The sequence below is a fragment of the Clarias gariepinus genome, chromosome 18 (assembly GCF_024256425.1).
Source record: "Clarias gariepinus isolate MV-2021 ecotype Netherlands chromosome 18, CGAR_prim_01v2, whole genome shotgun sequence".
Classification (NCBI taxonomy): domain Eukaryota; kingdom Metazoa; phylum Chordata; class Actinopteri; order Siluriformes; family Clariidae; genus Clarias; species Clarias gariepinus.
In genome coordinates, this window is record NC_071117.1 from 2,274,135 (window position 1) to 2,285,074 (window position 10,940).

At 40.3% G+C, this 10,940-nt stretch overlaps 1 long non-coding RNA gene across 1 annotated transcript; it reads left to right on the forward strand.

Moving 5' to 3' along the window:
• The first annotated feature begins 907 nt into the window (after window positions 1-907).
• On the forward strand, window positions 908-2,801 carry LOC128506798 (uncharacterized). Its single transcript, XR_008355747.1, has 3 exons — window positions 908-1,357; window positions 1,534-1,662; window positions 2,306-2,801. It is a non-coding gene; the product is annotated as an uncharacterized LOC128506798 (long non-coding RNA).
• The last annotated feature ends 8,139 nt before the right edge of the window (window positions 2,802-10,940 follow it).

Genomic DNA, 10,940 nt, shown 5'->3' on the forward strand with positions numbered 1-10,940 from the left:
CGGCTTGCTCACCTCTGCTTATCTTGATTCATGCACACTTACATTCCATACAGACATAAATATTTCTTTTGATTGTGTAAAGCTGCTTTGCGACTATGACAATTGTTAAAAGCCTATACAAATAAAATTTAATTAAATATATACACGTTACATACTCTAAATAAAACATTCCCAGGCTAATGGTGGTCGAGCAAGTCTGCTACTTTTAATCAGCTGCTGGCACTTTAACCACAGTTACAGTACCGCAGTGAGAGAGGTGTTACACCTCTCAGGAGCATTACACATTCAGAAATGTGTTACAATAATGAACAAGAGGCCAGCAGATAACGTTCATTATTTCGCTTTTATTATTCAAATGATTTCCAGACAAGAATAAATTTCCAAAAGACATTGAGAAAAGAAGAAGCGTCAGCATGGTAAAAAAAACATGCCTTTAAATATGCAGTCCTTTTGCAGCCATCATGTTTAAGATATTGTTTTACCTGCTTTAAATGTCCTCTCTAAGACCCAGTGTTGTTCCTGACACTCTGTGTGATAGTATGTGTAGTCTAAAGAAGTTCAGTGCAGAAACACACCAGCTTCAAAAACAGCAGCCGTCCTGTTACCATACGCAGTACTAAATGTGTCACTGCCATGTTTAGGCCCCACCTTCCTGCTCATTAAAGATCTACCCTGTCGTACATTAGCATGGACTGTTGTAATCTGTTATCACACAGATGGCAGGGTTTGTTGTAAAGATTAGATTTTTCCATTGAGCTGTATCTGTATCTAACCCTATGTAGCAGGATGAGCTGTCTCACCATATTGATTATATTTGTGGGCATCTTATTTACAATCGATTATATTGCCATACTCCGGGTTGGCGGACTTCCGGGTTACCTGGTTCGTGTCGGAGATTATTCCAGGCGCTAGCCAATCCGTTTTGCCGGTGGGCTGTTATAAAGGTAGCGGAAGAGCCTTTCATGTAGCGCGCCCGCCTCTTTTTGGTTGTGTACCTGACTTCCGGTCTTGCCACAGGTAGGAATGCTCCTCGCAGTCGCTTAGCTATGCTTTCGGGCAGTGGAACTTACTTAAATGTTTTCCTTAGGTTTCCTCTGGACTCATTAACCGTGAGGTATTTCCCTATCAGCTCTGTAGAGTGTGCGCGCTGTTTTATGGTGCGTCTGACTTTCGCTTTCATATAAGGTATGACTGCTTCTTGCGATCTCTCTTTTATGCTTCGGGACAGAGGCACTTATTTAGATCTGTTTGTAGATTCATTTTGGCTTCTTCTACAGTGATGTCCTTTTCTGTGGACTCTCCTGTGTGTAGTGTGCGCATCGTTTCGTTGCGCGTCTGATTTCCGCTTCCGTTTCAGGTATGAGTACTTTTCCTCATTTATTATTTATATTTTGGGGAATGGGTTTTCATTGAAATGAAACTTTTAGGTTTCCCCTGACTCTTCCGTAGTGAAATCTCTGCCTATTGACTGTCTGTTGTGTAGAGCTCATGCCTTTCGCTGCACGCCCAACTTTCCGTTTTTTTTCGTTTTAGTTTTTACCTAGACGGTTGGGTTCTTTTGTTTATAACATTGCCTGACTGGAGTCGGTAAGTGGCTCGTTTCCTGTACTTCCTGGTTGTACTGGGATGGCTAGGGGTTGGTCATTCAGCATCCGGGAACAGGTATGTACGTTTTATTAGTACATCTTATTGTTCTCCGTGGTATGTGCATGTTCAATCTGTTTTATTTCAATTAGGAACTGTAGGTTGGAGTGGGTGCTGTGGAAGGGTGCATGAACGCTGCTGCTTTGCTCTTTGCTTTGCTCTTTGCTCTTTGCTTTCTGGTTTTGCTTTCTGGTTTTGCTTTGCTTTTTGGCTTTGCTTTTTGCTCTTTGCTTTCTGGTTTTGCTTTGGTTTCTGTTTTGCTTTGCTTTTTGGCTTTGTTTTTTTGGCTTTGCTTTTTGCTCTTTGCTTTCTGGTTTTGCTTTGCTTTCTGTTTCTGCTTTGTTTGCTTTGCTTTGCTTGTTGCTTGCCTTTTTGCTTTCTTTCTTTTTTTTTGTTTTGCTTTGCCTGTTTTGCGTTGCCTGAATGCTGCTTCGCATGACCGCTGCTTTTGCCTGAATGATTTATTTTTGCTTTACTGTTACTGGATAAATATACACTTGCTTCACTGTTGTGTTGCATGATTGCTGCTTCATTTACGGGCTGCTTGGCTATTTTATGGCGGTGTATGCATTTTGTTGAGTTTATTTTTAAATTATAAATTGTCTCTTCTTGGTTTTTTTTCTCTTTTCTCTGTTTTTAACTACATGTTCCAATTTTGTAGAGTTGTGAGTTGAAGGTGGTGGCAGTGTGACGCGTTGGGGTTTGTTTCCCCTCTTCGTGTGCGTGTTGGTCACTCCTCTGTGTCGATTGTCACAGTGACTTGTGTGTGGGTGTGATTCACGTGTGTTTGGGGTGATTCTGGCCTGGACTTTCATCCCTTCTTTGTCGTTTATAGTCTGCCATCCACCGGTAAGCTCCAGCTCTAGCTTGAAAGTACATTTTAACTCTTACCTTTCTTAGCTTTGCATATTCCTGATGTTGCTAAATTACAACTAGTTTTATTATTGTTGAACTGTGGAATTGTATATGATTGTGAGCAAATAAACATTTATGTACGAAAACCACGCTCTTTGCATTTTCAGTGAACGTACCTGGGTGCCTTAGTTAATTAAATAATTAGGGTTGTTTATTTCCTTGGGTGCAATTCCCAAGGTGGCGTAATTGGCTACAGTAATTAACAGTAGGGGAGCGGCGGAAGGTGAGATAGCGCCCCCTAGCGCTCGCCACACCTAGAACACTTTAATAATTAATGTAGCTCCAGTTAAAAGAAAAGTGGTGTCAAACTAAATTGTTAGTATTTAAATAGCATGGAAAAAGAGCATCCTGAACTATAGAAAAGCTCTTAGTGTAGCTAGATCAACGTATCTCTCCACTCTTGATAATCCTAGAAATTTACTTAATACCATAGCCCAATTAACTAGAAATAAGACCACTTAAGAAACCTCCACAACAACATTATGTAAAAGTGAGGACTTTATGAACTTTTTAAATAATAAAATTGTAAGTATTAGGCATAAAATTGAGGCTTTGAAACCGGACAATGTAATTGATATTAAACCAACTATGTCAGATCGCAACCTATGTCAGATCGCAACCTAGAATACTTTATTCCACTTGAAGAGAATAAACTAATTTCATTCATCTCTTCTGCAAACCTTCATCAACCTGTATATTAGATCCTATACCAACACATCAACACTTAAACACATAGTACCAGCAATAACAAAACCCCTGTTGAGAATAACTAATTCATCATTCAGCATTGGGTATGTTTCAAAATCTTTTAAATTAGTAGTTATTAAACAGATTACTAAGAAACCTGACCTTGACCCCTGTCAGCTGTCCAATTACAGGCCAATATCAAACCTCCCTTTTATCTCTAAGATTCTGGAAAAGATAGTAGCGGAGCAGCTATGCTCATATCTACATAGAAATGGCATACATGAACTGTATCAGTCAGGATTTAGGCCTCATCACAGTACAGAAACAGCACTCGTTACAGTGGTAAATGACCTCCTATTGGCCTCTAATCAAGGTTGTGTAACCATGATTGTTACTCGACCTCAGTGCAGCTTTTGACACCATTGATCATAGTATTCTTCTTCACAGATTAGAAAATGTGGTAGGAATTAAGGGTACAGCCCTCTCCTGGCTCAGATCCTATTTGAACGATCGTTATGAGTACTGTATGTAGACTTAAATGGTGATTATTCTGCATGTTCTCTAGCGGAGTTTGGTGTTCCACAAGGTTTAGTTTTAGGCCCACTGCTTTTTTTCTTTTACATGCCTTCTTTTGGCAACATAATCCGTAAGCATGGTATTAGTTTTCAGTGTTATGCTGATGACACACAGTTATATGTCTCAGCAAAACCATATGAGAAAAACCAGCTTACTAAATTTGAGCAATGTGTGCAGGACATAAGAGATTGGATGCTAATTAACAGAAGTTCTAGTCATAGGACCGCATTCAGCTAGAGGTAAGATTTTAGATCACACTGTAACTTTAGATGGCCTTTCTGTTCCATCCAGTGCAACAGGCTGCAGGCTGCTTGTCAGTACCGCGTATTATGAAAACTACAGCTGGGGGCAGAGATTTTTCTTACAAAGCCCCAAAATTATGGAATAGTCTTCCAAATAGTTTTCAGGACTCAGACACAGTCTCAGTGTTTAAGTCTAGGCTAAAAACCTATTTATTTAACCAAGCATTTTTATAAATAGATTTGTCTTGGGTAAAGAGGCAGATCTGGGGGACTCATGGACGTAGAGTATTATGGTGAACCGGTATATTTAGATGGTGTCTTCCTCACTCTCATTGATCACTCAGGTTTGTTGACGTTGAGGTGATTGTTTGCTTTACGTCTCAGGGAGTCCTTATGTCTGTGTTTCCTTCTGGCTCTCCCTTTTAAATATGCTGTTATAGTAAGTCCTGACGGAGTCTCTGCTTGCACTCTGCACTAAATATACATTCACATTATACATTATACGTGACCATATCTAACTGCACTTTCTGCTCTCCCCTCTTCTGTTCTTTCTTCCTCTCTCTCTCTTCCCTCTCTCCCCCCCTCTTTCTTCCCCTTTCTCTGTTGAGCTACACATGTCGCTCCTGAGCTGCTAGTGATCCAGACTCCCTCTGCCGTCCGGACCTGTCTAACCCATCCTGGTGTCCCGCTTCTGGTTGGAGTTCTCGTCACATGGATGCCTCGTATGTCTCTTTGGGATGATTTGGCTGAAGTTGCTCGATAGTTCAAGACTGGAATTTTAAAGTCTACCTGAGTTTCCAATAACTACCTGGATTCCATATTAACATCAATTAACATCAACTGTTATAACTGAACTGTATGGAACTCCAAAGTGTTTAAAATTGAGTAAATAAATAGGACATGATAAAATAAATAACTCTATGAATAAATAAGACACAGATATGTAATATGAGAATGATATTGTAAAATAATGTAACAGATTTTGAAAAAAAGCTTATTATTGTGAAATATATTGCTATATATTGCTATTATCTCTGCTATATAAATTTACTTATTATTATGAAAGAATATTTCATGATCATTATTTTTTCCAATAACAGAGATTATTACAGGGGCATTTTATTTTAATTCCAGCTGTTTTTATTCCAAAATGTCATATTTTCAAAGTCAGTTTTTATTTCAAAATCCCGTTTTTCACGAAAGCCTATTTATTTCATAATGCAACTTTTCAGCAGAATGAGTAATTCTGTCACTCAGCGCCAGTGGGTTGGACCCGCTGCCTATTGGCTGATCCTTTAACATTAATTAGTTTCCCTGAATACCTGCTCCGCAGACCGCTGCTACAGCTAGGTACAACGTGCTAGGCAGTGGCGGAATGGCTGTCTGGAGCATCAGACGTTTTCCCGGTGGGCCACTGGTCAATGTGGCCGGCCCAGTCAGTACGTAAATTTATTTTACAAATGACAGGAACTATAATATTGAATCTCTTTTTTACGCAGATAGATGAGTGCGTTAATCGTACGGGCGCCGCCGACAAAGAGCGTGTGTTTTCTAACGGCCACCACTATGTTGTATATCACATCATGTATGTACAGTATGTTGCCCTTTATGAGTTGCTGCGTGTGTGAGCGTGAGGAGTAGAGAACAGAGCAGGGGCTAAGGGAATTAGTGGAAAATAATAGGAAAGTACCTATTCTAATTCATGATTTTCTTTATTGACAAGAAAGATCAGACACTCGAAACTAAACAATCACACGCAATGAAATGGATCATTAATACAAGTAAATTAAAATAATATCAGAGAAAAAGTGGAACCATAGTGCAACAATAACGGTTTAATTGCAGAGGAACAATATATAAACATTGGGTATTATATATGTAATTTCATTTATTCCAATGTGTATGCTGATGTTTCTGTATTTTTGTTAAACATTTATATTTTATCAGGCAGTACTAGTCTGGCATTTCTAGTTTCCAGTGTGGCAACAAAGTTGCTTTTTGATCCTTCAGGCGCTGAACAGAAGGGAAGATCAATATCGTTATAACGATCTTTTTGTTGGTGTGCGGCATTTTGCGATGATCCCTAAATCATTTGTTGCGCTGTAGAGAATAATGGTGTTTTTGCTTTTAAACATGTATAATTTAAGGCGGATGTAGCTTGAAGACAATGTAGAGAGAAAATATATATATCTGGGTATCTTATTTGCGGGTTTATTTACGCAGCTATTGAATTCGGAGATGCATATATAAAACTAACTTTACCATGAACACAAACCGGGTCAGTAGCGTACCGTATGCAGTGAGCATAATAACGTCAATGGACGTATGACCCAATATATGGTCAGTCAAACTTCAAATAATATGCTTAAAAAGCATTTATTTCTGTATTGCCTTATATTTTTATACTAGTAAGTTGTGCGCTAAGTCCAAAGTCATGGAAGATGGCGGACTGGTGTAAACGTCAGGCAATTCTGCTCATTTTAGCAGATCAGATAGAGAGGGATAATTTACCAGTAGATCCTTTACTGCCACCTACTGCATAGGATACGTATTGCACCATTAGACCTAAATCGATACTTCATGAGCTAATACTTATGTGTGAATAAAGGAGCAACCAATCACACAGCTGGCTCCACCCTATCGCTCTTGATTGACAGACAGTCATTCTGCTGTGTAGGTGCATGTTATTCACAAGTTCTGACGCGTGTCTTTAGTTACACAGTGTCACTGACGACATCAGACGTTTCGTTGATTTCTTTGTCTCTTGTTTATTTTCAACATCAAAAACAACGGTTGTTACAGTTTCTTGCATAAATCCACTGTAGTCACGACGAGTCGCTTGCTGTGTTCTGTAGCTTCGATAGATTACAGTTACAACAACTTATTTTACTGTATTCCTTTTAGCTTACTGTCTCACGTTATCACGGTCAAAAGCTTGTGTGCTCCACACCTTTCCATATCCTTCCGTGTCTTAACAACAACTACCACTAACGTGCGTGATAGACATGGAACTGCATAACTGTGGGATGATGTCACAGAACAACCCATGAAATGATGTCACATACAAATTATATGTATGATACTTAATGCTTAATGCTTAACTAATAAACTGAAATAAGATAAACATAACAACAAATCACAAGAATGAAATATGGCCCTTACATTTCCAGCCCCTAATTGACAGGCAGGAAGACTGACAATTACACACATTTTTTTTTTTTTTTTTTTTTTTTTACAATTGGGCCACAACATTTACTATTGGATTAAAATTTGAATTAACTTTCTTAACACTTTAGAATTAACTTTCTTAACACTTTAGAATTAACTTTCTTAACACTTTAGAATTAACTTTTTTTAACACTTTAGACATTTGTTAACGGTTTACCTTAAGGTATTCATATCGCTGCGTACCAAATGAAAGGAACATGACTACTTTATAAGGTAATTAACAGTCCATTTCACATATCAGGCACAGCTTATCGATGGGTCTTTCCAGGGTACTGGTTTTAGTTTTGACCAGTACACGTCTCACAAGTCCTTTTTTATCAGGGAACACTTTCGTGATCCGTCCGACGACCCATGAATTTCTTGGAGAAGACTCATCAATTATTAGAACTACGTCTCCAATCGAGAGGTTTTTTTTTACCTGAGACCATTTTTGGCGCTCCTGAAGCAAGGGCAAGTATTCACGCACCCATCGCTTCCAGAATAGGTCGGCAAGGTACTGAATTTGCTTCCACTTGCGACGTGCGTAAATGTCCTCTTTTTTGAAAAGTCCAGGAGGCAAGTTTGACTGTTTTTTCATCAGCAGCAGGTGGTTAGGTGTCAGGGGCTCCAGGTCTGTGGGATCGTCTGTAGCGGTGGTAAGGGGGCGGTCATTCATTATAGCTTCCACCTCACACAGGAATGTATGCAAGCTCTCATCGTTTAGTGTTTGTTCCTTTAGTACAGACCTCAAGATTTTTTTAACTGACCTTATCTGCCTTTCCAATATTCCACCGAAGTGAGACCCAGCAGGAGGATTAAATATCCATTGTATCCCCTTTTGCATGAGGACGCCTTCAATTTTTGACTGATTCCACTGTTGGATAGCTTTACGCAATTCAGTTTCAGCGCCTGTGAAGTTTGTTCCATTATCACTTCTCATAACTGACACCTGGCCTCTTCTGCACATGAAGCGTCGAATAGCATTTAAGCAGGAGTCTGTATCTAATGACTGCGCGACTTCAATGTGCACGGCTCTTGTTGTCAGACAAGTAAACAATACGCCATATCTTTTAACATTACTTCTACCCCGTTTGACCTCGAAGGGTCCAAAATAGTCTACCCCTACGTTAGTGAACGGTGGGTGATCTGGTGTTATTCTATCGCGTGGCAGTTCTGACATTTTTTGTTCACTATTCTTCGCTCTGATCTTTCTGCATGTCACACAACTGGACAGAAACTTTCTCACAAGGGAATTTGCTGTCGGAATCCAGTATTTCTGCCGCAATTTTGAAAGCATGTAATTCCTTCCACAATGTCCAACCTGTTCGTGAGTGTTCCGTAAGATTAGAGTTGTAATGTGTGAGTCTTTAGGTATAATGACAGGGTGTTTTGCATGCTCAGGCATTGCAGACCTACCAAGACGTCCTCCAACTCTTAGCACTCCGTCCTGCAGTACTGGATCTAGTTTGAAAAGATAACTGTTTCTTTTTACGGATGCATTACCCTTTTGTAACATGGAAATTTCGTCTTTGAATTTTTGGTTTTGAACGAACTTAATGACTTCGTTTTCTGCCATTGTTAAGTCCTTAATTGTCAGAGACTTATGGTTTTCTGTTATTGAGTTGTTTGCCTGTCCCTTAATCCCTTTTGTTTTCTGTTTAAGCATGTCTTTAACGCAAAGAATCCAGGCAACGGATCTTTTTAGCTTATACCAGTCAGAGTGATAGTTAATCAGTTTACTCACGGCATCTGTGCTCTCTGTAGTTTTTACGAGATTCGCTGAGGCTGAGTGTTTAATCTCAATGTCATCCTCTTTCGTCGACAGATCGTGAATGTTTTCAGGCCATTTACTCTCTGGTGTTTTAAGAAAGGGGGGACCGTGGATCCAGTTGTTGTTTTTCATGAATTTTTCACAGGAAACTCCTCTGGAAGCAGCGTCAGCTGGGTTTTTTGAAGTGTTGACGTACCTCCACTGCTGTGGCTTGGTTGACTCTCGTATGATGGAGATTCTGTTAGCGACAAAGGTTTTAAAGCGTAGTTTTTCATTAACAATGTATCTCAAGACAGTTGTGCTGTCGGTCCAAAACACAGAGTCCAGCAGTTCTATTTCCAGTTGACCTTTCAACATTTTGTCGTTGTTTACGGCGACCACAGCCGCTGTCAATTCCATTCGGGGGATAGTAGTTTGTTTCAAGGGCGCTACGCGAGAATTCCCCATCATGAATGCACAGTGTGTAAGTCCATCGGCATTTACTAACCTAATATATGAGACAACTCCATATCCCATTTCACTTGCATCTGAGAAGTGGTGAAGTTGTGCTGTATTTGTGACTCCAAAGTCAACTGGTTTTACGCATCTTGCTACACTAAACTCAGACAATTGATGCAACTCGTGTAGCCAGGCCCTCCATCTTTTTATAAATTGTTCGGGAATGTCATCGTCCCAAGCGAGTCTCTCTTTACATAACTGCTGCATTAAGATCTTAGCTGGCAGTATGACTGGTGCAAGGAAGCCTAAGGGGTCATAAATTGAACTAGTGACTGACAAGATTCCTCTTCTAGTCACAGGCCGCTCTTTTAAACTAATCTTGAACTTGAGCGTGTCTGAATTAATACACCACAGCACCCCTAGAGCTCTTTCAACAGGGAGTGCGTCTTTACTCAAATCTAAGTCCCTCATGTCTTTAATTCTCTCACCCTCAGGGATGGAAGCTAGCAATGTACGACTATTACTTGCCCACTTGGTGAGGTGAAACCCTCCACTTGCGCACAGTTTGGTGAGATTACTATATAGCGCAACTGCTTGACTATGACTAGAGACAGACTTCAAGCAGTCGTCCACATAAAAGTTTTTAAGTACTGTGTTGACTGCCTCGGCAGATGCATTGCTGCGGTTTTCTTCTGCTGTTTTCCTAAGGGCGAAGTTAGCTACACTTGGAGATGATTTTGCACCAAACAAATGAACAACCATTTTATACTCAACCAAGTCCTGACTCACGTCTCCGTTCGGCCACCACAGAAAACGCAATAAGTCTGTGTCCTTTTCCGGAACTCTGACCTGATAGTACATGGCTTCCACATCTGCCATCATGGCAACTTCTTCTTGTCTAAAGCGTGCGAGCACTCCAATGAGTGAGTTTGTCAGGTCGGGTCCCTGCAGAAGCTCGCTATTTAATGATATTCCCTGATAGCTGGCAGCACAGTCAAAGACTACCCTTAGCTTTTTCTTTTGAGGATGGTACACACCATGGTGAGGTATGTACCACACCTGCCCGTCTTGTCGACTTAGGTGGGGTGTGGGGACCTTGACTGCATGACCCTTCTCAAACATGTCATTCATGAAGTTTAAATACTCTTTGTGAAAGGAGCGGTTATGCCTAAACTTCCGTTTGAGGTTCAGTGCGCGCTGCATGGCTGCGCTTCGGTTATTGGGCATTTGAGTAGCTGCTTTCTTAAATGGGAGACCGATGTAGAAGTGATTATCGGTAAATTGCAGGGAGTTAGTTACAGAGTCTAAAAACTGATAGTCCTCTTGTGACAACTCAGCTTTGTCATCACAGTTCCGTTCAGGAAAATCATGGTTGTACTGTTGTATCAGCATTTGTTCCACACTTTCGATGGAGACTCTGTTGACTGCAACGCTCACTTGCTCATTGTCACATGTGCCTT